This window comes from Melopsittacus undulatus, chromosome 8, assembly GCF_012275295.1.
Source record: "Melopsittacus undulatus isolate bMelUnd1 chromosome 8, bMelUnd1.mat.Z, whole genome shotgun sequence".
NCBI classification, from domain to species: Eukaryota; Metazoa; Chordata; class Aves; order Psittaciformes; family Psittaculidae; genus Melopsittacus; species Melopsittacus undulatus.
The window spans coordinates 24,290,046-24,318,044 of record NC_047534.1 but is presented as its reverse complement, the minus strand read 5'-3'; the positions used below and the strand labels follow the sequence as shown (position 1 = coordinate 24,318,044).

Here is a 27,999-nt window from a genome sequence, read left to right as displayed (position 1 = left end):
GTTTTGGCTGGAAAATATGTATTTATTCTGCACTGTGTTTTTCTCTGAAACAAATCAGAGAAAGTGCTTTGCAATCTTGTCTCAAATTCTCCCTAAGGCAAATGAGTTTTTATTCTATCTACACATTCATAAAGCTAACTGTCACCTCAGGGCAAGTCCGTATTTGAAAGATTCATGCTGGAAATCTGAAATCACTTTTAGAAAAAGCTAACATAATAAGTATGTTTATACATACATTTTAAACTGTCAGCAAAAATCCCCCCACCCTGTTATGCCAGTCTAGTAGCACACAAGTGACCGAAACACAGAAAGAGCACAAAAATCCCCTTTAAAAAACAAATACAAACAAAAAGCCCACCCCACATAAACAAAAAGGAAAATAGATCACAACTGCTCATACAAAACCTATTTGTCTATGCAACATCTGATTAAAGTCTAGGAAAGGAAATTATCAAAGCAGAGGAGCTAGCTACATCAGATACAGAAAATAGCCACAGTATTAGAGTTTTGCTATAGCACAGACATAGCAGCTATATGGGATGTTTCTAACTGAAACCATTCTCATTATTGGACACAGGATGAGATCTAAGAGAAGGGGGTGAGGGCATTTTACAGCCACTCTTTCTGCTCTGGTGCTGGTGCTGTGAGGACCAAGGTGTGGGCAGGATGGTGGTACCACTCCTCCTGGAGGAACAGGGAGAATCTCCCAGTCTCCTTCAACATCTCCTGCAGGATGGTGCTGGGGAACAGAAAACACAGCTGGAGCAAAAACAAGTTACTGTTTTCTTTGGCTACTTATAAGGATCTTCAGCAGAGCCATGGCAATTCAGTGGCCACAAGGCTGCTCCGCATTTTGTCAAGGGCATCTGGTCAGTCAAAGGGTTAGGAGCTGCTTTTGGGATCTTTGGTAGGATATGACCTGATTTAGTTAGCAGAATATATTTAAAGTCAAATGTTTCATGTATTTTAAATGGCATTTTTTAATATGTGTCTGTGGCCAGTAACTTTAAAGCAGGCAGAGGATTTTCTTTGTTGCCATGCCATGATACATGTCTTTTTGCCATTTGCTCAACCAAAATAAGGCAGGAGGTCTAACATGTGGATAGCAGAGCATGGTTTCTCTATCATCCTTTCTTCCCAAGCAGTCGTTTAGATCAATAACTATTCATGTTGGCAATAATCAAGCTATGCATCTCTTTCAAGTTATTTTTGGAAGCACTAAAAGCAGCAAAGAACGCAGAGCAACAGACATGGAGAAGACACAGCAATTCTCAGAGTATGTCATACTCAGATTCTGAAATTGTGGCCTGCTATTTTTTCTTTAATCAGACTGGAATGTCATTAGGAAAATGTGCCATAGAATGCCCTTGAAAGGAAGTGGGTGAGGAGCAGGCTGCTGCAGTGAGCTCTGCAATAGCTTACCTCTGAAACATTGCTTGTGATAGAGGAGCTGGTTTAACTCTCAGTTTTCATCCATTGCCATTCTTTCCATCATTATTAATTTTAAAAGCATAATTTAATTGTTTTTTCATAATGAGTAGCTATCAAAGCTAAAGGAACCATCAGTGTCAGAGGGCAGAACATTGTCTCTTCTAACGTGCTTCACTCACCTCCAGAGCTAAGCATTTACTTCTGACTTTTTTTTCCCAGTCTGGTTAATTCTTTTTGAGTAAGAAACTGCAGCAAAGGCATAACCTCTGGGGTACTTCAGAGTCTGCTTCTGGCTACATGTGCTGTGGGAAAAGCTCCTCTCCCACTCTGTGGGATTTAACCAGCCTAGCAGATTTCCACTTGGTTGACTTTCTTTCCCTGGACTCAGCATTCGCAGCCTCATAGCAGCAGCAATATAAACACAAGCTGCAGCACAAAGCCATCTTCTTTGTATGGGAACTAAGTGAAGGCCAAAAGCTAATGTTCAGGATTATGCCTGTGGTTAAACTAGGACCTTGGGTATGGGTGTTCAGTCACTTTTCTGGGACTTTTCTGGGAATTCAGATGAAATTTGTGGAAATATAATGAGATCAACATCTTGTGGGAGATAGGCCATTAAGGGCCTGTGAGAATAAGTATGGCTGATGAAGTTACAGCCTTGCCCTAGCCAGAGGAAGACAGTTAAGTCCTTTTCCATTTCTGGATGCAACCTGCAACCTAGTACAAGCCAAGCTGAGTTAAATTCTCCTAAGCGAAGTTTAACCACCAAACCCTGCCATAGCTGGAAGCCTTGCACCAGCCCTGCCTTGCACCAGCCCTGCCTTCCCCCAGCCCTCAGCCTGCTCACCATCCCTGCCCTGGTGTACAGGATTGAGGGCACACAGCTGGAAAGCACAGCAGCCAAGGGGATGCCAAGGTTCAGGGGAATTTAATCTCCACCACATAAGTAAGGTAAATCAACATGATAAGAAAAACAGAGCACATTGCTGCAGCCCAGACAGATGTTTGGTGTCAGATGCATCACACTCTGTACAGCTCAGCCACATGTGCTGGAAAAGCAGTTCACAGATGATTTATTACCTTATTGTGCCTATAGGGCTGAAAAGCCCCCTGAAAGCTTACCGTTTAATACTAATGTGATCCTCCCTGACATTTTCTACATTACTGTTCAAAGCAATTCTTGGAGTGGGGGAGGGGGAACTTTCACCATCCCCTGGCTTGCCAGCAATGCTACCCAACAAGGAGAAGAAACCCATGTTAGGCACTAACAGTCTCTCATTAAAAGGTGGGAGCTCCACATCCACCTCTGCATTGCTCTGCTCTTTGTGACTTTCAACCATGAAGAGCTCTGGTCCCTGGTGCAAGGCATAATGCAACAGTGGAGGTAGCCCAGAAATGGCAGATGCCCAAGTTAGGAAGAGACAGGATCATAGCACTGTGACATTTAAGCAAATTAGTACCAACAACTCTTCACATGAACACTCACTGAACAGGGAAGCCCGGGGAGAGGCTGCTGCTCCCAACAGCTTCTTAGGCAGCAGGAGCACTCCCTCACACCACAGGGAAACCAGATGTGCCCTCCAAGAACAAACCTGTAGTACCTACTGCAGAAATTAATAACAAGTGCTATTGGTGACCCCGTGGCAAAACACTTAAAAAAATCTAAAGAATGAAAAGCATGTAGCCACTAAGAAATATACTGCATAAGTAATGCTATAACTACATGGGCACTGTTAAGACATAGAATCCCAGGTTGGTTTGGGTTGGAAGGGACCTTAAAGCTCATCCAGTTCCAACCCTTTTCCACGGGCAGGGACACCTCACCAGGCTGCTCCAAGCCCCATCCAACCTGGCCATGAGCACTGCCCAGGATGGGGCAGCCACAGCTTCTCTGGGCAACCTGTGCCAGAGCCTCAGCACCCTCACAGGGAGGAACTTCTTCCCAAAATCTAAACTTCCCCTCTGTCAACTTAAAGCCATTACACTTTGTCCTACTCTTACACACCCTTGTAAAAAGCCCTCTCCATATTTCTTGTAGGTATTTAAGTATTGGAAGGTGCTCTATGAATATTCCCTTTGAAACCTAATGCTAGGAACCCCAGGAATAATCTTCTACATTATGGATGTGCATTCCCCTCATCAGACTATCCACTTTTAACATTACTCATGCTGGCAAAGTGAGGTATAAATTCAAACAGCTTGGGACCTAACACAGCAGTCCTAGTTCAGTGGCTGGAAACATGACTTTATTCAGTGCAGTCAGAAATGCCAGAGGGCTGCAGCCCAGCACGCAGAGTGGCACAGCCCCACGTACCTGAAGTCACAGGAAACACACACCAGGGGACAGGCTGTGAGGTGTCATCCAGAGCTGGACGCACTAGAGGCCTTCAGCATCTCACTCCAGAGCTTTGGTTAGCAGCCGCCTCACTCTGTCTATCCAGGAGGTGAGCCTATTGAGACTCAGCACACAGACATCCCACTCTGACTTCAAAGGTCCCAAGGCCCAGTTCAGCTCCCAGCATGCTTGCACCCCTGGCAGCACATCCCACCTGACTCACCTGAGCTGAGCAGAGCAGTACCAGCATGACCTCAGGGACCAAAACCAGAGGACACCTCCCCAGCAGCTCAGGTGCTGCATCAGGCACCCATGCAGATGTTCCAAGCACCATCCACACCTGCTGCTGCCTGCCCACCAAGCAGAAGAAACCCATGTGAGGCACTAACAGTCTCATTAAAAGAGGGGGGAGCTCTGCATCCACCTCTTCATTGCTCTGCTCTTGATGACTTTCAATCATGCAAAGCTCGGATCCCCACTGCAGGGCACATAAAACCCCAGAGCTGCTGAAGACAGTGGTGACATGATCTGTACATTGTCTTACATGGGATAGAAATTAGGTTTCCAAGTCATGGATCCAACTTGAAAAAGTCACCATTGTGCAGGCTAAGGATTAGTAAGCATTGCCACAGTCTTCTCTGACATTTGTTACCTTCTACAGGAGGTTTTGCCATGGGTCTGCCTGCAGCCCAGATCTCCTGGAAATTAAACAGCACGTAGGGCAAGCTTGGCTCTACAACTGCCTCTCCTTGTCAGATCAAATGTCCCATCTGAGTAAACACATCTCCTTTTTTTTTTTTTTTTTTTTACTCAGAGGTTTATTTGTCCAGAATAAAGTTAAGAATCAATGATCTCTGAAAGACTCCTTTTTCCTTCCAAGCATTTTTGTTTAGTCCACATGGCCTATAAATCTGAAAGTGTTTTGGAGAGAGGCATAGCTCCAGTCAGCTTTATGTGGCCAAGGATCCATGCTCTATGCTTTGCAGCTAGTGATTTTGGCAGTATTTTTAGGCTCTTGTTTAGGAAAGGAAAGATGAGATGAGCTCAGATTTTCTGCTGCCATGAACAACCATCCTCACTCATAAGCACATCCCTCACTGCTCCTTGTGGAGGGGGAAAAATGGTCTCTCAAGAAGGATTGTTGAGCATACAAGCAGCGTGAGCTCATGGGTTCCTTTCCTTCACAGGGCAAGATTCAGAAAAAATGAAAAAATAAATATAAAAATAAAAGGACAAGAAGAAAGTGAAACAGTGAGGCCTCCTCTCGCCACTCATGGTCCCCTGAGTGCCCCTGCCCATAAGAGCAAGACCCAAGGACACCGACCCAAGGACTTGTACAAGGGCCACCACTATGCTCAGCTAAGTGCAAGGGAAGCATCATACACCACAAGCACATGTGAGAGATGGCAACCACAGTTCTAAGCACAGATATCAAACCAGGAATGAAAAATACCATGTTCAAAACGCAGCACTGCTGCATCTGCCACATTAATGTGAATATATTGTTGATCTGAGCATGGAGGAGCTTGGGTGAACTCCAGTTCCTTTCTGGGTCAAAATAACCGTTGGCATCAGGGTACCAGCACAGAGCAAAGCTGGCTAGATATGCAGAGAAGGGCTAATTAAAACTTCCTTAGACTTCACTAATTCCAGTGATCACCACTGCAGGGAACACAAGTGCATGGCATATCTGAGGACAGGGCAGCCATAGCAGCTCTGTTGCTGTCTGAGAAATAGGCATGCCAGTGAGAGGACACCCCTTTCACCAGGTCAATGCTACAGAAGAGTCCTTAGCTCCAGGAACAGGGCCTCAGGAGGGTTAAAGCCAATGGGTGGTTTGCCCTTGGGCCAGCCAATGCTCAGAGCTCACATCCTCCCTCTGGCTGAAGGAAGCAGAGACAGCAGGACTAAGGAAAAAACAAAGCAACCTCCAGGGGTGCCAGCATCTGAAAGCTTTGCACTATGCTTCCATCAAGCCAGGCCCTGCACAGGACTGTTAAGATCAAACAAGGCAGAGACTTCTGGTTTTACTGTTCCACCCAGCCCAGCAGATCAGGGCTGATAGCACAGCAAGACTTCAAACAAGGCTTCGAATCTGCTGCTTGAACACATTAACTGTGGTGCTTGATTTCAACTGAGTAATGGTGTTGAACGCCACTTGGCTGGTTAAACATGACTCTCCCAGTCGATATGTACGTTTTTCTCCAAGTAACACTGTGTCAACACAAGCTCTCATTTTCCTCTGAGCCCCACACCCTATCAATACACACAAAAGCACACAAGGCAATATTGACTGATGGAGTTTGAGAACATGAGTTTTCAACAGGAAAGTCAACAGGAATTACTTTTTGGACACTTGTACTGTTTGAGTTGTGTAGAATGAACATGCTGTTATAACTCATGTTTGAAAACTTAACGTTCACCTGCAACCTATAAGCTCCATCAGCTCCATCAGACCTTCCTTTGAAGACCATTTTTGCTTCCAATGTAATAGTCTTCAACAGCAGAAAATCTCATTTGGATCAAGATGGAAAATGCCTTTGGAAACCAACCTGACGAAAGCAGAAAAATATGTTTTTCTTTAACTGAGGATCTTTTTTGCTCTTGAATCACTAATAATATTGTCTTCATCTACATTTTAGTGTGTTGTAAGTGTTCATAATGCCAGACTCAAAGAAAAATGGCAAAGTAGCAATAAATGATTTAGAGAAATAACCACCAAACACTTTTGGCTCTGATTGGATCTATAGAAATCTTAGTACTTTTATCAACTTTACTAAGCTATTTAAATCAAAATAAGGATAATTGGTGCTTTTAATGAATATCTCTGGTAATTCTTGTATTTAATCCCATAGATTATTGCATTTCCTAAAATAAAATACAAAGTATCTTTTCATATTTTCTTGCTGAACTGAGGAAACTATTTGAAGAAGTGTAAAACCAATGGTCTGCCAAGATCAGGAAGGAAATCAGATCTCTTAGCACACTTGAGAACTAACATAAATAATAGGTACACTATTAGTCCCTTTTCTATAGCTACTTCAAGGGTGTTCCTCATGAGTAATGAATTGTTAAATAGCAACTCCATGGGTAGTTGGTCATATATATATATAGGAGACACCTAAAGAGATGACAGAAATGCTAAATAACTTGTACCTAAACTGATATAACAAACCAGCCACAGCTTACAAAAGACACATGCTTATGCTTCCATCAGCTTCTGTCTGGGCCATCATCAAATGAGGATGAACCCAGAAAATTCTTTCTAGAAAAGCAATATTTCCAGAGACAACATCCAGAGTCATTTCACTTACAAATCACTTCTTTTACCTGTGCCTATATTCGCATAGCACATGCAGCACAGCTTGATCTCTCTTCTAAGAGGGCAGCCTCTGTGTCACCCAAAAACACACTTCAGAGCTCACTGTAGAGCTCAGGGTACCTTTCTGTTTGAAAGGAAGACTTACTTTAAGTGTTACAAATATCAAGGTAATGTTAGCAAAGACAATTGAAAAAGTCTTGGTCAAGACCACTGTCTTCCTGCCACAGAGAAATCAAAGACAGGGCCAGTTTAGGCATGGCAGAGGGCAACTGGGGAGAACAGAAACATCAGCATCAGCCCTGAGGTGAATATTTCCAGAGTATTTTAAGGGATGTGCTTTTTATGGCAAAAATTACAAAGAAAAATATATAAAAAAAACTGCTTAATTTCATTTTTAAAGATGCTCATCGCAATGTGATTTCCAGATATTTAAAGTCTGGGGCAACTCAGGGTGAAAATATGTTCAGCAGGACTCTGTCCTTGATGCCAGTTTTTAATTTCCAGGCTACTGGCCTATAATAAGAGTAGGCTGGGCACTTGATGCCTAACTACGAAAACAAGCTAAAACATGGAACAAGAAAAAGCCCCCAGCAACAAGCAGAATGATCAGATGGTGACTCTAGGATGCAAGAACAACGGAGCTAACAGCTTACAGGTCCACTTCTCTAACAACCCATAGATAACAGTGTTAAGGAAACACTGAATTATTACAGACTTTTTGACACAGACGTGGCTGTTTGGCCCTGCTGCACCTGCCCTGCAGTTCCTCATTCCTGGGACATCAGAAGGTTTCTGCAGGAAGGAGAAGCCTCTTCAGCAAACAGGCACCCTGGGGTCAGCACTGGGATGGTATTTGAGCCCTTGTTGAGCTTTTGGTTATAGAATCATATAATCATAGAACAGTTAGGGTTGGAAAAGACCTTAAGATCATCCAGTTCCAGCCATCCTGCCATGGGCAGGGACACCTCACACTAAACCATGTCATCCAAGGCTTTGTCCAACCTGGCCTTGAACACTGCCAGGGATGGATGGAGCATTCACTACCTCCCTGGGCAACCCATTCCAGTACCTCACCACCCTCACAGTAAAGAATTTCTTCCTTATATCCAATCTAAACCTCTGCTGGTTAAGTTTTAACCTGTTACCCCTTGTCCTATCACTACAGTCCCTGATGAAGAGTCCCTCACCAGCATCCCTGTAGGCCCCCTTCAGATACTGGAAGGCTGCTATGAGGTCTCCACGCAGCCTTCTCTTCTCCAGGCTGAACAGCTCCAGCTTTCTCAGCCTGTCTTCATACAGGAGGTGCTCCAGTCCCCTGATCATCCTCGTGGCCCTCCTCTGAACTTGTTCCAACAGTTCCATGTCCTTTTTATGTTGAGGGCACCAGAACTGCACACAATACTCCAAGTGAGGTCTCACGAGAGCAGAGTAGAGGGGCAGGATCACCTCCTTTGACCTGCTGGCAACGCTCCTTTTGATGCAGCCCAGAATACGGTTGGCCCTCTGGGCTGTAAGCGCACACTGCTGGCTCATGTTCATTTTCTCATTGACCAACACCCCCAAGTCCTTCTCCGTATGGCTGCCCTGAATTTCCTTTTTGCCCAACCTGTAGCTGTGCTTGGGATTGCTCCGACCCAGGTGTAGGACCTTGCACTTGTCATGGTTAAACTTCATGAGGTTGGCATCAGCCCACCTCACAAGTGTGTCAAGGTCCCTCTGAATGGCATTCGTTCCCTCCAGCGTATCAACCGAACCACACAACTTGGTGTCATCGGCAAACTTGCTGAGGGCACACTCAATCCCACTGTCCATGTCAGTGACAAAGATGTTAAACAAGACCGGTCCCAACACCGATCCCTGAGGGACACCACTCGTTACTGGTCTCCAGCCGGACACTGAGCCATTGGCCACAACACTTTGCGTGCAGCCATCCAGCCAGTTCTTTATCCACCGAGTGCTCCACCTATCAAATTGATGTCTCTCCAACTTAGAGACAAGGATGTCATGTGGGACAGTGTCGAACGCTTTGCACAAGTCCAGGTAGATGACATCAACTGCTCCACCCCTGTCCATCATTTCCATAGCCCCATCATAGAAGGCCACCAAATTGGTCAAGCAGGATTTTCCCCTAGTAAAGCCATGCTGGCTGTCACCAAGCACCTTGTTGTGTTTCATGTGTCCTAGCATGCCTTCCAGGAGAATCTGCTCCCAGATTTTGCCAGGCAAAAAGTTTTATAATTTTACGAGAGTTATAAAAGCTTCTTAATTATATATAAACCTGTTCTGAATTTGGAAAGCAGCGTGGATCAACCGCATTTCCATCCCACCTCACCCCTTTACTATGAGAGGATTATTCCATGACAAATATGGAAATACGCTGCAGCATATTTGGTGCTATCTAAAGGATGTTTTCACATTATAAATCAGCAATAATCACCTTAATCTCTCTGACCCACAAATATGCTTGGCTATATTATGACAGCATTGTTTAAAAACCAAGAGCAACAGAGAAAAAACCCACCACTTGCATAAAGCCTCACTGTGCAAGAGGCTCACACACTCAGGCCCCACATCTGCCTTTCTCCCCATCTCTCCCTGGTGGTTGCAGCAGGCTGGGTGTCCCCTCTCTGCTACAGCTTCCAGCAAACACAACTGTATCAACAGGCAGCTGATGAAGCTGGACAGTCAGACACAAGTTTGTCAGGGCGTCATGAGGTCCATTACTTTATATAAAAGTAACTGTTGCCAAAGATTTTGACAAAGGTTTAGCCCTTTGCTGTGTGCTGTTGTGAACTGCAAGACCACAGACAAGGATGCCCACTTAATACTGCACCCCTACACCATAACTGGACACATGTACAAATTGAAATTGAACTACATACACCCATTCTGTAACAACTGTAGAAAACAAACGGAACCAATCATTTTCCCTGTTTCCTGCCACTGGAGGGCATTCACAGCCCTTACAAACTTCCCTACTGCAGTTTGCAAGCAGGAGAGCCATGCAGAAAGGAACACATAGGTCTGTGTTGTTCTATCTTACCCCATGTAGTGCACATGTTCTCCAGCATTTCCCCAGTGGGAGCTCCCAAGGAAATTGGGATTATTCTGCATCAGTGTATATGAGCATGCATTTCATCTGCATCTCACTACAGTCAGGAGGCTTATTCAGCAGCTGGAAAACAGACACAGGCTCAAGAGGCACGGTTCCATGTGGTTGGAGAGCAGCGTTCGGCCGCTGTCCTGGGAGGAGATAGGGTCAGTCTCTTGGCACTTGTGTTTCCAAAGCTCTAGCCCAGCAGATGCACAACCTTATCACTCATACATGGCATTATTTCACTTGGATTTAACTCAAGTCAACAGTGCTGTTGAACATCTCACATCATACATTTGATTAAGTGAGAGCAAAGAAGAGCATTTTTTCCACTGGGGAAAGCTCAGATAAGCCTCTGCACAGCTGACATCACCAAGGTGGATGAGTGCCAGTGTTCCCATATTTAAGGAAGCAGCAGAAACCTGGTTTCTTTCCAAGTTACTCAGGCCAGTGTCACCTCTCTGAGGAGTTCTCTATTGTAAGATAATTTCTTCAGGCTCAAGGCAGAGAAGCTGGTCCTTTAACATAACAGGATTACAGTTAGTGTAACAACAGCACAAGGTTTCAACACTGCTGAAAATTGACACCTTCCCTACACCAAGGTTCTTGCCAGGAGCAAAGTAAGCTTACTAGTAACACCATGAGTTTCAGGGCAAAGCTTTTGCTTTCTAAGTTTCATGAAAGGCTTCTAGTCTCCAGGGTGAAATCTTGGTAAGGGTAGAATAATTGGGGTGGGGGTGATCCAACTATAAATAAACTTAGTGATTTCCACCCAGTGTGTATGCAGAAGAAAAACACCTGCGTATCAGTTCAAGATATAAAACTGGTGTGTTGGCATCTTGGGCAGGCCTGGAGTTCCTGCAGGTAGGCATGAGAGTGAAGACATATGAAATGACTGGTGCAGCTTCTCACCGCTGCACTGGGTTTCATGTATTTATTAGCAGCCTGTCTCTCTCATTACACTGACGACTGCAGATGCTTAACATATATTGTTCTGCCATGCTCTGCTCAACCTAGGAGGCTATAAAACTTAAAGCAAGTCACTCTCAGCATTGCTGCACCCTGCCCACAACTGCCCCAGCTACAGACACATACACAGATGAGGATTACAGGGAGAGCTAAGTATCTTTCCAATTAATTGCCCAAAGAGTGTGTGAATAGTGTGAGCTTTGACTGGGCAGGGGATACTTTATGAGCATTTGTTGAGACAATCTCCTGCTCAGTGTTCCCTCACTCTTTGTATTCAATGATCACTGGAAAATCATATTGGCATCAAGTGACAGTCTTTGTCATAGCAGAAGAAATGGTTTTCTATTATTGTGTTTTCTTCAAATGGACTTTTCTGCTTGATAAATTGCATAATGTTTTCTTATAAAACAAATAAGCAAGCAAACAAACAAAGCCCCAACCAGCTGGGCCTTTAACAGGTTACAAATTATAATAATTCTTTTTTTCAACCAAAGAATAAATTCAAAAATCCTTACTTGGACTCAAGTGCAAACTCTTTTTCCCTTAACTGAAGAGCAACACACAGAAGTGTAGAAGACAGCCTTTCATCAACTGTCAGAAGAAGAAAGAACAAACAATCCATGTTACCCTCAGATTTTGGGTGTAGATGAGGACACTCACGAATGTGGAACTCCAAATGTTACACTAGACTAGAAAGTCTCCAAAAAAGCTAAGGGGTGCAGCTTGCAAAGCACTGGACTACTAGGAAAGCAAGAAGCACAACAGCTGGCAGAAAGACACTGTGGCTTGTGTTTTCTCTCCCTTTTATGTCCCATTCCCAGACTTCAATGTCTCTGCAAACTAACTGTGAACTGTGTATCAGTTAATCATGTTCAGTTCAGCCTGGAGAAGCTATGTGGAGACCTCATAGCAACCTTCCAGTATCTGAAGGGGCCATACAATGATGCTGGGGAGGGACTCTTCATTAGCGACTGTAGTGATAAGAAAAGAGGTAATGGGTTCATACTAAAACAGAGGCAGTTCAGGTTAGATATAAGGAGGAAGCTCTTCACTGTGAGGGTGGTGAGGCACTGGAATGGGTTGCCCAAGGAAGTCGTGAATGCTCCATCACTGGTGCTGTTCAAGGCCTGGACAGAGCCTTGCATGGCCTGGTTTAGTGTGAGGTGTCCCTGCCCATGGCAGGGGGCTTGGAACTAGGTGATCTTAAGGTCCTTTCCAACGCTAACTATTATATGATTCTATGTTACTCATTTCCTAGAAAGACCTTGTTCAGCTCTGTTTGCTTGAATAAACACAGGAGGGAAAGACTGCCATCCAGAGGGACCTTGACACGCCTGTGAGATGGGCTGATGCCAACCTCATGAAGTTTAACCGTGACAAGTGCAAGGTCCTACACCTGGGTCGGAGCAATCCCAGGCACAGCTACAGGTTGGGCAGAGAAGAGATTCAGAGCAGCCCTGCGGAGAAGGACCTGGGGGTGTTGGTCGATGAGAAAATGAATATGAGCTGTCTGCAGTGTGCGCTTCCAGCCCAGAAAGCCAACCGTATTCTGGGCTGCATCAAAAGGAGCATGACCAGCAGGTCAAAGGAGGTGATCCTGCCCCTCTACTCTGCTCTTGTGCAACCCCACTTGCAGTATTGTGTGCAGTTCTGGTGCCCTCAACATAAAAAGGACATGGAACTGTTAGAACAAGTCCAGAGGAGGCCACGAGGATGATCAGGGGACTGGAGCACCTCCCATATGAAGACAGGCTGAGAAAGTTGGGGCTGTTCAGCCTGGAGAAGAGAAGGCTGCGTGGAGACCTCATAGCAGCCTTCCAGTATCTGAAGTATCCAGTATCTATAAGGATGCTGGGGGGAGGATTATTCATTAGGGACTGTAGTGACAGGACAGGGAGTAATGGGTTAAAACTTAAACAGGGGAAGTTTAGATTGGATATAAGGAAGAAATTCTTTCCTGTTAGGGTGGTGAGGTACTGGAATGGGTTGCCCAGGGAGGTAGTGAATGCTCCATCACTGGCAGTGTTCAAGGCCAGGTTGGACGAAGCCTTGGGTGACATGGTTTAGTGTGAGGTGTCCCTGCTCATGGCAGGATGGCTGGAACTGGATGATCTTAAGGTCCTTTTGAACCCTAACTATTCTATAATTCTATGACTTGGAGAAGTATATGCTACTCCAAAGGTGCAGCTCTGGTTACACTTGAAAGGCAATGCTCACACCTACTTCAAAGCTAAACTATCAATCCTCACACATACAAATAAAACCCCTAAAATCAGTTTAGTGCTTAAAGTAAGATCAAGAGAACAAACATTCAGCTTATTCTGATGAAACCTTTATTACAGGCTTCTTGAGCAGGTTTTTCCATGAGCTAAAGCTTAAATATATAATTGTATTCATTGTCATGTAATATAAGAAGAACTTCTGATTAAGAAAGAATTTTCAGTACCTTTCATTCAGTCCCCACGTTCTTCTTGTGTTTCAGATCCTAAGTATGTAGAACTCTACCAAAAGCATCTGTGATTCTCTGATTCTGTATTTGCAGATGTCAACTAAACAGTCAAAGGTCAAGAGGCCATCTAAAATATGAGCCAGACCAGCAGTGCTGACAATTGACACAGTGACAAGTAAGGGACAAACACCTAAGATAAGGGACGAGGTACTTGTGCTCTCAGTCCTTCATGTGGTGGAGGCTAAACATATTGTCAAGACCTCATGCTATTCATTCCTGACAGAGGGCACCATTCTGCAGACCCCAAACTCCCACGTACACTGGGGCCAGATGAAGAGATAAATATGTCACCAGAAATCCTCCCTTAAACTTCAGTAAGTTTTCACTGTATCTTCTGAGGTGTCTGGTCTGTCAAATGTCACTGCTTTTGTGATCACTGTAAACCCTTCACAGACCTTGACATAACTGCGAGAACATCTCCATCCAAAACTCAGAGCTGTTCTGTCAAATGTAACATAAATTAAGAGAGTTTTACTGGCACTATGAATTAGTTCCAGGACGAAAAGCAGCAGCATTTAAAAAAAAACAGAAGAAAATTAGACTGATGGTATGTTAATCTGAGTGGTAGGATAATGAGAAGCTTTGATGAAAGAGTGGTAACATGAAAGAAGTTCTCAAGATTTTTGCCTGACACGTCCTCTCCAAAACAGCCACTCCAGAGCATTAATGCTTTCTGAAGAGTATCACTTCAGTGCTGACTGCTTAAGAAAAGTCCTGGAAAATAGACTACCCAGATCCATGTTCTCACCTCACTCAGGTCACAAGGATGAGAATTATCAAACAAAGCTTATAAAAATCAGAAGACAGTATCTCCCAAATACCCAAATTCTGAATTTCAACTGTGATTCCCAGTCTTGATTTGCTTTCAGGCACTGATCCAGCAGCTGGCATGAAAATGAGCAGTCTACAGAGCAATCTACTCTGCACCATGTGTTATAGGGCTCAAGGGGACTCTACAGTTAGCTAAAATAAGCAAAGTACAGGACATCCCCGTTATCCAAAATAAGTGACCAAGAGCCATAGACCATGGGGCTGCCATGTTTGCTCCATCCTGCCTGGGGACATCCTGACTTGAGACAGTTATCCTAGTAGGCAGCAAAATAAGTTGAATCTCCCCACCCAGCTGCCTCAGTGCAGCAGGCCAAAACTGGTAATGCAGAAAGGAGGGATAACCACATCCCCAGATATGAAGGAGAAGGGAGGAAGGTTAGAGGGAAAGCTATACAAATACCACTATTAAAGAACTGAGATCAGTGATGGAGGTACTACTACTCTGCTGATTTATCATGACAGCGACTTGGTGTGCATTTCACTGCTTTCACTAACAACAAAAAAGACTCAATTTGCTCACAAAAACACATCTTACCAAAAGTATAGGTCAGAAAATAGTAAATCTTGCATTTCCTCAGATATTTAGGCAGCCAAACAGTCTCATTTTCAACTTCTGCTCCCTCTAACACACCACTAACGTGCAAAACAAAACTGATCTTCAGACACATTCCTCTTCTTCTCATGCTTAGCTTTTACTTGGGAAAAATACCCCATAGTGTTTTCAATGCCTGCCCCTTAACCATCACCAGACACCTTTGGCAAACAAGGTGGTGACAACTGAGAGCGGAGTTTTAGCTTCCCTCATGCTGTCTTCTGTTATCAAACAACATTGCCATGTCTCAGAGGGACTTGCAACCCGGCTATTTGGAGCTCAAAGGTTAATGAGGGAAACCAGAATTTGACAGCTATATTACAGACCATCCCAGGGATTGCATCTCCATCCCTGCTGTGGCTGCCTCCTCATGAGACTACTGTAGGCAACTTAGGGCCTCTCTTTCAATTTAAGGCTATTCTGAAACCATACAGAGGGAGAAAGGTGGTAAAATTCTTGTTGAATATACTCACTTGGATACATTTTACACCCAAGTTTCAGAGTCTGCTTTTTTCATTAATAAGCATTTAAAATGAAATGCATCATTTTTGAGTGTATGAATTCCTATGGGGGAAAAAAATAATACAAAATCATGCAAATCACTTGGAGACTCATTTTTACCATTAATTTCTGTCCTACTATGTGGAGCTCATATTTCAGGGTGCTATAGCTCCCACTTGTAAGGCAAATAAAGAGCAGTACAAAGGCAAGATGACCAACACGGTCCAAGTCAGAGCCTTCAGCCAAGTTTCTCAGACCACATTACAATGAAGTTTCACAATGAAAGAGGAAAGAAATTTGAGTTTGTATCTCAGAGATGCACTTTGTTTACTCACCTGAAGATTATCCATTTTCTCTCTGTCCTACAGTTTCCTTTCCACAGGAAATACCAATGTTATATAAATAAGATAATAATTATTTAAAAGGCAGCTTTGCACATAGCAGGCATACACCACATACACAGGGAAGATTGGCAGGTATAGGAGTGCTGTGGCTCCAGGTTCCCAACAGCAGAATCACCCTGCCTGCCTTGCTGTATGGGTTCTCAGAAGGTGTGAAGCGTGACCAGCAGGTCAAAGGAGGTGATCCTGCCCCTCTACTCTGCTCTTGTGCAACCCCACTTGCAGTATCGTGTGCAGTTCTGGTGTCCTCAACATAAAAAGGACATGGAACTGTTGGAACAAGTCCAGAGGAGGGCCACGAGGATGATCAGGGGACTGGAGCACCTCCCATATGAAGATAGGCTGAGAAAGTTGGGGCTGTTCAGCCTGGAGAAGAGAAGGCTGCGTGGAGACCTCATAGCAGCCTTCCAGTATCTGAAGGGGGCCTACAGGGATGCTGGTGAGGGACTCTTGAGTAGGGACTGTAGTGATAGGACAAGGGGTAACGGGTTCAAACTTAAACAGGGGAAGTTTAGATTGGATATAAGGAAGAAATTCCTTACTGTGAGGGTGGTGAGATACTGGAATGGGTTGCCCAGGGAGATTGTGAATGCTCCATCACTGGCAGTGTTCAAGGCCAGGTTGGACAAAGCCTTGGATGACATGGTTTAGTGTGAGGTGTCCCTGCCCATGGCAGGGGGGCTGGAAATAGATGATCCTAAGGTCCTTTCCAACCCTAACTATTCTATGATTCTATTGGGCGCATTTGGATCTGTGTGAAACAACAACCTAACCCTACCATTTCAGTTAATTTTGGAAACTCAATTTCCTACCAGTCCTTCAAGCAATAAGGTATAGCAAACCTAGAAAAAGATAGTAGAAGCACAACATCTACATAGTTGAGCCATAGATGCTCAGATTGTTACCATAGTCTTGTGTGACTCCATTTAACACATATTCAAAAAGAAAAAAAAGTAGTTGCTAGTTTGAGCAGTTCTCTGCAGCTCTTGGATTAGCTAATACCACCTGAATAAATCACTGGTTAAGAGGCAGTGAATATCCCTTGAATAAGGTGACAGTATCCTGCAAGAACTCAGAAAAAAGGAGAGAAAGGTACATAAGAATTTGGTATTGTAATAAAGATCACTTAAGGGTTCACTGCAGTTTCACTAGGTGCAGCACTTCATTGGGTAACAGTGGACTGTTTCTTAGTCCTGCTGCAGATACCCTGTGTTGTCCCAGGTCAGCCAGATAACCTCTTCACACTTCACATCCATGCCACAAACTGCTATATTGAGGCCTTTCTGAGAGTACAAATAAACCACATTTCACACATTGCTCAACCTCCTCCCTCATCTTCCAACAGCCTACATTAAAAGCCAAATTGGTTACATGACAACTAAAAACACTTCTGAAGGCTTTGAACAGCCTGGAAAACCCTTTAATACTTTCTTTTTAACCCTTTCTTGATTCACTGAAGCCAACAGGCCTTTAATGCGACTTTAAATAGGCAGAGTCTTTCTCTGTTTTCTGTAAGAGGAATGGCCAAGCTCTCTGAGTGTCTTTGTGGATGAAAACAAAAAGCAGTCACAAGTTTTGGTTCAGATTCACAGAGCAGAACAAACCTGATCAACTAAGAAACACATGGAGCAACTACTTAAAATTCTTAGATTTATAGATATGGATAAGCAAAGTACACTTACTTCCTGATGAAAGGAAAGCTTCAATTTCCCTGGCTGCAGAGCTGAGACTGAGCAAACATGTACATAACTCTCCTACAATCTGTCAGGTAGAAGCCAGCACTCATGACTAGTGTTAACACACAGGTGCCCATGGAACTGTGATTGATACCTGCAGCTGTGTGAAGAAAATTAAGTTTAATTAGAAGCAAGTGGGCCTGGATACGCTGAAGAGATGAGAAGGCAGACCTTTATGTTTTGTTTTATTCCAAGTTAGAGAACCTTCTATTAACAGATGTTCCTCCTATTTCATCTAGTGGGGTGACTCAGTTGTGACTCCAGCTACCCACAATGATATTATTCATGTACTTTCCAGTAGTGTGCATTATCCAAAGCTAAATTTAGCAAACACTTATTAATCTAGTTTAACCTCATATATAATCCTATTGACATCAGTATGTGAGTAAAGTTGAGCAACCATGGGAGTCCAAGATCAAAGTTAGAGTTGCCTGAACTGCGCAGCCCAAGCTGAAGCAGTGACCACCAAGGCCATTCCTTCATTAGAGGATCTGGATGGAGGCAAAAGAGAAGTCCATAAATGTGATGTTCTGCTTAGAACATACTGCTTTCTAGCTGAAATATTGTCCAATGTCTTCCCTTTTTCATATGTAAGTGAAGTTACATACAGAATTCAGAATAACTTTCTTGTTGTAGAAACAGACTAAAAACAGGTAGATTAATGTCACTCGCTAAGCCTTCCAAGTAAAATCACATGCAGATTTTAGTTTGTGTGCATTTCCTTAAGCCCTTCAAAGGGAAAAATATTATGGGGTAAAGGGAAACTTAAAAATATGAGGCCAGCTGTATGATTCCCAGAAATTACCAACTCAAATGAACTGGCCATGTCACAGCTTAACCCTCAAGAGGTCCTTAGTCATACTGCTGAAGGAGATGAAATGGAAAACACAGTAGGGCTGGAAGACACCTAAAGAAAAATGAGGAAGGAGTTATATTCTGGAAGACTGTGGGTCAAGAAGCAGATGAAGACACACCATGCTTCACAAAAACAGATGCTTTTCTTGAATCACTTACAGCTTTAGGCAAAGATTTGCAGAAGTCAGGACACTAGAACACACCCAGACTTAAAGCTTGATCATGTCTAGTTTGTTTGTCCAGCAGTAGAGAGGGAGAACTGTTCAGAAAGGATACTCAACAGCAAGTTTTGCACAAGAAAAATCCTTCACAAATTTTTGAGAAATAATTTTACCACAGAAGTCAAAACATTTTGTCCTGAAAAGTCAGGGTATTTTATACTGAAAATGCTGTTTTGAACAGATTTAAATTACAAAGCAGAAAGAGACATTTTAAAAGAGATAAAATAATACTGATAATGGAATTATCTAATAGCGGGTTAAATAGATGTTTCATTAGTGAGAACTGAGGCTAAAGGATGAGACTGGGATTTCCAGGACCTAAATGTAGCAGCCCAGTACTGCCCTGGAACCAAACAGCAACCTGGGCTTCAGGACTTGGAGACATCATCTTGTGGAGACATCCCAGTCACTTTTCCAAGGTGTCCTCATCTTTCCTCTAGCTACCAAGAGACTGTCCTGGGGAGCACTGACAACCTTGCACAGAGCCAGGCAGTCCCTCCCCTGTGCTCTGGAGGCCATGCAGGTTGGAGCACTAGCAGCACAGTGGCTGCTTTTGGGATGCTGCAGAGGCTCCAGTCCCACAGGGAAGTGGCAGAACTGGCCGTGCCAGTCGTGTGTTACTGCTGCAACAGAAAACAGGCCAGAGACATTTGATTTGAAGAGACAGACAAATACTTTTCATGCCAAATTTAGCGTAGGTCATCCTGCTGATATTGATACTGAGCACTGCAAGAATGAAGTCACAGCTCCCGGGGAGCTTTGTCTCTGCATTACTGGCAGAGGAGGAGCACATCCCAGTGTGTCTTCTGACAGGTCACAGTGCCAAGGAAGTTCACTCTTTAAACTGATGTCCCCCTGCTGAACATCAGGAGAACTTAGCCACACCACCAACCACACAGTTGGGTGCCATCCATGTACAGAACCTAGTTCTGTTAAGATCAGACTAGGCTATGGCTGGAGGGACAGCAGGCTGATGGAGGACAGAAGTACTGTCTGAAGCTAGGAATCCTGTGCTATGGGTGTAGGACAAGCTGAAGCAAGAACCCTCAGGAAGCAGGACCTGGGCAGTACTCCACAGTGAGGGTTCAAAGCACCACCCAATACCCCCAAGCAGCTGGTGAGGTTCTAGGCAGTCAGTGGCGGGCAGTCAGACAGGCTCGCAGACCAGCCTTTATGCTTAGGCAGAATGGCTGTGGTCAGGCAGCTAGCTCTATCTGCTTGCCTTGCTGTGATCAAACGGGGCCTGACTCTTAGTCACAGATACCAGCAGCACCAACATACCACCCTGAGAGTGCAGAGGCTTAAGGGAAAAACAAGTGGTCACAAAACAAGCACACGTGTCTGAAGCTGGCCCCTCTGAAGGAATCAGTGGGCAAGGGATGGAAGAATGCCTTGTCCCGTGCCCTGAAAGAGTGAGAGGTATGCTCCATGCTCCCTGGATGCAAAAGCCAAAGGAGATACCTGAACACCACATGGGTACTGATAGGTACATCTCTCAGCTTTGAGGTGTGTGCCACCAGAAAACCCCACAGGGGGGATATACAAGGCTAACAGGAAAAGGGGATTTCACAAACTGGAATAATAACTGATAAGGAAGTGAAAAGCTGTTGCAAGTGAGGAGTATAGAATGATAAAAGAGGATAGGGATGTCTGCAAAGCACAGAATAAAAGCAAGCAAATCAGCTTTATGGAACTGCAGAAAGTGCTGAAAGTGACTGGCTAAAAATTCACAGAGGGACTTCTACAGGGTGGATCTTAGCAAAGCACAGCTACTTCCAGGGCTACATGATCTCAATGCATTCCTCAAATTTCCTTTACACAGTAAATCAATAAAGACACCTGCAATCAAATCCTCTTGAAGAAGGGCAAGGGGGGGAAACTCTGCTCCCTTTCTTTTCTTGTGTAGAAGGTACACTTCCAAGTAATATGAACTTCAGTCCTTTAGACTAAGTAGTAGTACACCAGCCTCCTGAGTGCTACGCAAAGGACAGGCACATTTCAGTTGTGGAGATTTTTGGCTCACATTCAATGTAGTTGCTTGACTTCCTAACCCCAATTTAATTTGCTCCTTGTTCCTGAGGTAAAACAAAAGGAAAGATGCAAAGACTCTGAAGAAACCAGTGGAGCAATAGGGCACAAGTACTGATGGGACATAAAAGGCTGCTAGAGAAACATCTGAAGTAGCCAACAGGGAATTCCAAACGTGTAGACAACAGAGAGCATGGATGAAGTAAACAGAAGAGACACTATGCATGGCTCATAAGAAAGAATCAACAGAATTTACAATGTTGTTTACTTTATTCATTTAAAATATGTTCTGTTGTTTTCATGCTACATCAGCCAGTCTTTGCCAAACCTTTGCTTCCCATGGTGCTGTCTGCTAGTTGTGTCAGTTTATTGTTCACTCAGATAGCTGGGTTACCCGTAGCCAGTGGAGAGATCTGGAAATGGTCCTTTTTGCGTGTAAAGAAGAAACGTAAAAACTGCTGTTGATTAGTTCACTTTCTGACTGCACTTTTTTATACCCAGCTTGATATGTTGGATGTTCTCAGCATGATTCATTCAGTAAAATAGCAATTTAATGTACAAGGGCATGTTGGAGCAGGCAGAAGCATTTCAGGGAAACACAGATTTAACCAGAGGATTTAAATATCAACATACAGAAAAGGCTTTGTCTGAATGAGGAATACTTTTACAGGCCAGGCTTCCCACAAAGAAAAAAAGGAAGTAGGAATCCAAATCACATCAATTTTTTTCAAACCTTATTTTAAAATCTTATCCTGGAATTTGACTCTCAGATTAGACTAATGGATCAGATCCAAACATGCATAAGGGAGAGTACCGTCAATGTGGAATCATGGAAAAACAGGGAAAGAAAATACCTTATGATCTGGTTTATCCGCCTGCTCCAGGCAGGATGACCTAAACCTATTTCATTTGTGATACATGTATATCCAGTGTGTTTTTATCTAAGACAGAAACTCCAATATTTCACTATCTGCACTGTTAGAAAGCTTTTTCCCACTGTTTAACCTACATCTTTCTTCCTGTAGTGCAAGACCAAAACATTCTATCAAATAAGACATGGGCTCTTCAGAAAGACTATTTCTGTACTTTTTATAGCTTGATTCTATCCCCTGCATACTTGAAGATTATCCCTGTGTTGCCCTAATTTTTCTCTTCTAAAAGCTGAACCATGTAACTCACTTAGCTCTTACCTGCTTGGTCATATTCAAGACCTCTAATTATGCTCAATGCTCCTCTTTGGGCTCTTTCCAACTGGTTCACATCCTCTTGAACTGCAATGCCAGAGATGTCCAGCTGAGGTTTTTCCATACTAAAAATAGAAAAATGATTAGTGTATATATCAAGAGGGCTACATTCTTCCTCATGCATTTTGGTATTCAGCATTGCACTCCATCTTTTTCATAAGAGTGTGACTTTGTTGACTCATTCAACTCCCAGGAAAAAAAACTTTTACCAACTTGCTGAGTTCCTGCCTTCCTCATTGCCCATCTCATAAAGCAGTCTTTCTTTGACAGGATCTCTTCAAATCTTAATTAGTAACTTCCAATTGACTGATTATTTAAGAAGATTTATCTCCTGTAGAGCTTGCTCATCTGTCAGTGTGATGCTGCTGAAGAGAACAGTTACCAGTTATAGAAACGAACCCCTAGGTTTCCTTTAAGCCTGTGCAATTTGTTTAAAAAGAATAAAGCAAATACATCGGAGCATAACGATGACCTTAAACAGACTGTGTAAGGCATCAGCCAGTCCTGCTGTTTCATAAGTATGACTGGCTTGTAAGGTTTCAGAGAAGTTCACTTAGAGTATTTGGGAAGTTAGCACAATGCTAGACACATATAACTATCACTTTTAATTTGGCACATCTGATTATCAGCTGTAAACACAGAAACTGATTTTTACTGCAAAAGCTTTGCAATTCAATTCTCCTGCTAATTAGTCTGCAAAGAGTTTTTTTTTCAGCATATGCTGTATTTACGACTGACATGCACATTATCAGTAATTGTGCTTGCAGTGGATGGCACAAAGTACGCAAAACACAGAATCCCAGACTGGTTTGGGTTGGAAAGGACCTTAAAGCTCATCCAGTTCCAACCCCCTGCCACCGGCAGGGACATCTTCCACTAGACCAGGTTGCTCCAAGTCCCATCCAGCCTGGCCTTGAACACTGCCAGGAATGGGGCAGCCACAGCATCTCTGGGCAACCTGTGCCAGTGCCTCAGCACCCTCACAGGGAAGAACTTCTGCCTAAAATAATCATCTCAATCTCCCCCATGGCAGGTTAAAGACACTCCCCTTGTACTGTCCCTACATGACCTTGTACTCACCATGCTCTAGGAACAGCATGGTGAGTACACCATGTATATTCACATGGTGCTACATAGACCACCATGCTCTAGATCATGGTGCACAAAGAGCAGCCCTTCTTAGGGGAGTGAACCTCGTACATGCTGGTTGCATGTTAGTATCGATAACCTGGCTGAATCAAAACTGCCTAATTTGTTACGACCACCATGAGTGCTCTTACAAATGCAAGTTCTCACTACCAGACCATAACAGCTGAATTTCTGTATATATGTCCTATATAGCTATATAGATATGTATTATGTTTTCTACTTTCTAAATGCAGTGTATTCCCCAAACCTACTCTAAAATAATATAAATGTTATAAAATCAGGCACTTGGAAGCTATAACTTGCATGAAGTTAGTCTGGGAAGACTGGAGAAGGTGACCTTGTGTTCATACATAATAAAAGCAAACAGTCTTTCTTTTTTTTTTTTTTCCTGCAGAACCTCTCTCCATTTCATGGTGGAAATTTCTGGAGCTGTTGAATGCAACAATTTTTTCATTCAATTTTTACACTGCACACGGTACAAATCATGGGTGAAAAATATTGTTCGTTTCCTCAAGGATATTTCTGGTGTGTATTCATCATAAGATCACAGACAGAGATTTTGAAAGCATTCTGACACAGGTCACTCCGGCACTACTGCTGCTTCTGGGCAGGGGGTTCCCTGAGTACACACATCATCAAGCAAAGGACTAGAGAGATTCCAAATCCTCTCTTCAAGTCTTCATATTTTGTATCTGGAGTTTCGAATGTAAACTCCATCTAGGATGGAGTTGGACTAGCACAGCCTTCCTGCCTTATGCTGAAGAAGGCCGAGCTCTGCCTGCTGGGGTGTGTGGTGCTCAGTATGCGTATGACCCCAGGATTGGGAACAGCAGATGGTGGTCAGGGCAGCTGCACTGGGGTCACGGGACCATGCACAAAGACTTTGAACACAGCTTGGAGTGTTCCACACAGTGGAGGCTCATGAACCTTTTTCTTTTCCCTAAAGCATGCATGTTCCCTCCCTATGCGAATATCCCCTGTGTATCCCAGCTTCCAGAAGCTTGCAGAAGCTGTACTTACCTTCCAGAAACCAAGGTTTGTTATCAAGCTTAAAACAAGCTACATGCTCCAGCCAGTTTTGAGCCACCTCACACATTTGTTGACCTATTGCTTCTCAGTAAATTCCAACTGACCTTGCACTGAACAGGAATTTCAACTCAGTTGTCCCTTTGATGTTCTCAAGTTAAGCAGGCTTTTACCAAGCATTTACAGACACTCCCAGGCCCCTGCCCAGCATCATGTGTGTGCCACTGATGGAGTCCTTAGCAACATTCTCCAGGCAGGATTAGATAAGAAGATTTTGCCCATGTGAGTCAACCACCTCGCCCTTTTCCTTTGTTAGTGACTTTAAAACCTTGTCTCTACTTGAAAGATATGCTTATAAAGCAATGCTGTACATGAGGTGGAGCTTAGGGCAATGCCCAAAATAAAGTTATAATAGGAAAAACCTTTTTCTCTTACCGATGTAACCATGTTTACAAGCATGGTTAAAACATTCTAAGAATCACACCCCTGGACCAGCATAATTCAACTAACATTTCAGAGTTGATCACACTTGTGAGCCCAAGCTGTGAAACCCAGAGAGAAATCTACATAATCATTTGTCTCATTTACATTAACAAAGGCTTGCATCCTGTAAGACAGTTTCTTACAGAGCTTGCAAGGTCACTGCTGAGTTGACTGATGAGCTATGATCCAATTGAAAAACTTATGCCTATTCCTTCACACTCTACCCAAGCTTTATATAATTAGGAATGAACATTTTCCAAGTCACACTTCCAAATTACAGTTACCAGCCCATTCTGACTTCTTGGAGACCCATACAAGTTTAAGAAGATCAAAACAGAGCGGGGGGAGGGTATTTTATTAGAACATTTTTCAGTAGAGCTGTCAGCAGGGGGAGTTTCAACAGTGCAGGTCTTACAGTGACTGCAGTGTCTGTAAAAAACCAAGTCACAGACTTCATTTTGAGCTGATTACTTCGAAATTAGGGAAGTCCTTTCATATTAGTATTCAAGCCACCCACAGTGAGAGGAGCATGACTACACACTCCAACGAGTCCCTAGAGTTATTCATGCTCCAGAGGTACCTATTACCTTATATGATACTTCATACAATGGCATCTTGCAGCTTCAAAAAGTGCCTACTAAAACTGAGTCACAGGAGCCAGAGAAAAATGGGAAGCCTGCAGCTAATGGAAAGCTAAACACCATCCATGGAATTTGGATGTCAGGGCTGCTGGGCCATTATTTTCTAATGCAACCAGTGTTTTCCCGCTGTCTTCTATTTCTTAGAATGGTTTGGATTGGAAGAGGCCTTAAAGCTCATCCAGTCCCAACCCCTGCCACAGGCAGGGACACCTTCCACTAGACCAGGTGCTCCAAGCTCCATCCAACTTGGCCTTAACATTTCCAGGTATCTTTGCACACGCCTCAACATGAGTGAAACAGTGGGCAATACATACTGCCCATTTCTACAAGCATTTTCCTGGGTTTATTTTGCAATATATGCATTGAAAATATGAGTATTCAGATGGTTTAATTAGAAATGTGGCTTTTAAAAGGAATAACCCAATTCTGGTGGCTCTATTTTTGATTCAGAAGTTATGTGCAGAGCTCTGTGTCTTGAATATTTTGCTTTTGTTGTATTTATTTTTTTTTCCTGCAAGATACAGATTTCAGGGATTTCCTGCTGTGTTATCATAGGTCATTCTGACCAGACTCATTATAGCACAGTAAATGCATGAACTGGACATTTTGTTATTTATTTATTCTTTAATTTGCCACCAGGAGGTGCAACTGATCTCTCACTAGCACCACTTCAGTCCTCATTATAATCACCAGCTATACTCCAAGGCCGAAATGGCTTTCTTTATTCTTCTACTAGTATTTTGCTCCTTATTGATATCCCTTTCTTCTTGCTGGCCACGAGGTCTCTTGAAGCCGTGGGATTTGCAGCCTGCTTTTGGATCAGCTTTCTCCGTGTTGCTGTTGGCAGAAATACTTGGTGGTGCTTACACATTGGAAAACTGCATCTATAACACTATGGCATAACTAGAGCTGATTTCTGAAGGTGCTTTGTTATCATTTGTTATCATCCTTTAACAGCTTGGCCAAGCTGTGCAGTCACCCTGGCTGAGAGCCGACTGCAAGTCACACAGTGAAAGCCAAGGATCTACCAGATGCCTGTGATCCACTTCCTGAAGGAATGAGCAGCCAGGGAATTAAAAACAGAAGGAAGAGGAAAGAGACCCCTGTCCTCCTCACTCCATGCAGAGGTGAAAGCATTAAGGATGGGCAGGGGTTCTGTTCCATTGCATGCATGTTCTAACCCAAATGTAAATATAGCCCTTGTGAGAACTGGCAGCTGAACTGAAGCCAAGTCTGACAGGAGGTATTTCTTCCACACAGAAGCAGCCAAATATGTAAGATATAATCACAGGGTGATGGCAGGCTCTCAAGATTAGGTGGTCTCACTGGACTTCAAGTGAAGATAGCAGAATTTTTAGCAGATTTAGCCAGTTTCCACACTTCTAGCTGCAGAATCTGATAGCAACAGCATAGATCTGAATCTGGGAAGGTCCCTAACACTAACATGTTTCTCTCTACTCTTTACATACACACAAACATGCTATCAAAGGGCAGCATAATGGTGCTGCAGTGTGGCTGCAACACCACATGTGCAAGACACTCAGCCCTACTGAAACAGCCAGCTCCAGTACCCTCAGGAAATACAGTATCTGCAGTACTAACCTGTGCCCCATCCTGTCTGTGCAGCCTCACCACTAACCTCCACTGCCTTTTATCCCTAGGAAAGTGTACAGGATTACCTGGATAGCCTCTCTGCTTCAGGAATAAAGTAGCAGAAAGTGAGAAACAGGCCACACTTCATCTTCTCTCCATGACCAAGAGAGCATCATACCTGCTCTACCCAGCAGAACTGCTGTGCTTGCACTCCCTAATAAAGAGAGGAGACCTGCAGGAGGTCCAAAGTCTCAGGGTCTTGTAAACGACATTCTGCAGCCTCTAGGGTCAGACCCTGGTCTCTTCATGAGATCAGGTCTGCTACAGAGTGCTCTGTTAGCCAACTCTTCCCATTTACAGCCCTCACAACCTGTTAAGCTGTTTTGAAGCACTTATTATTACAATATAGCAAGGTATCATTGCACTACCTTCTTTTGTTATCAGCATGATGAAAGGCATACCATCAATAAGACACACACTAATGCCTTCAACATAAAAACGCAAACGCATGTAGGGGTTTTGCTGGTTTCCAGTGAATCAACCTTTAACATTTATTTTAAGCTTTGACTCTTTTAGAGCCAAGTATGAGTATAAACTTTTGTAAGTTTTGATCATGTTTGGAAATTTGAGTGTGTGGTTGACGGAAAAAAAGATTAGAGAGGTCATCAGTTTGTATGTATTTATATAGAGAACACAGGATTAGCTTAAGAAGACTGCAAGGTTTTAGTTTGTTCAGCATTATTTTTACTTTCTTTTTTAACTAATATTCTGAAAGTCAGGTGCCTATTGTCTCTACAGTTTAGGAACTGGCCAAGCAAGCCAACATTTAAAATTTCTCTTTCTTTGCTTCTCTCAAAAACATAAAATTGAAAAATCCAGGGAAGGTTCTAGTTCTAGGTCAAAATGTGCAGAATTTACTTGGGTTAAAATTACACTTCTAAAGCCATATCAACAGCAATTCAGCAGTCTGCTAATGGTCGTGCACCTACCAGCCAAGTCTCAGCCTTGCAGTCAGCAATCTGGTCTTTGTTTTTTAAC

General features: G+C 43.4%; 1 long non-coding RNA gene across 1 annotated transcript in view; it reads right to left on the bottom strand.

The window, feature by feature from the left end:
• The window catches only part of LOC115946771 (uncharacterized), a 36,297-nt gene extending 18,488 nt beyond the window's left edge, over positions 1 to 17,809 (bottom strand). The window contains exon 1 of the long non-coding RNA XR_004080800.2: positions 17,668 to 17,809. This is a non-coding gene — a long non-coding RNA (uncharacterized lncRNA). The remainder of the gene's footprint in view (positions 1 to 17,667) is intronic.
• Positions 17,810 to 27,999: the final 10,190 nt, after the last annotated feature.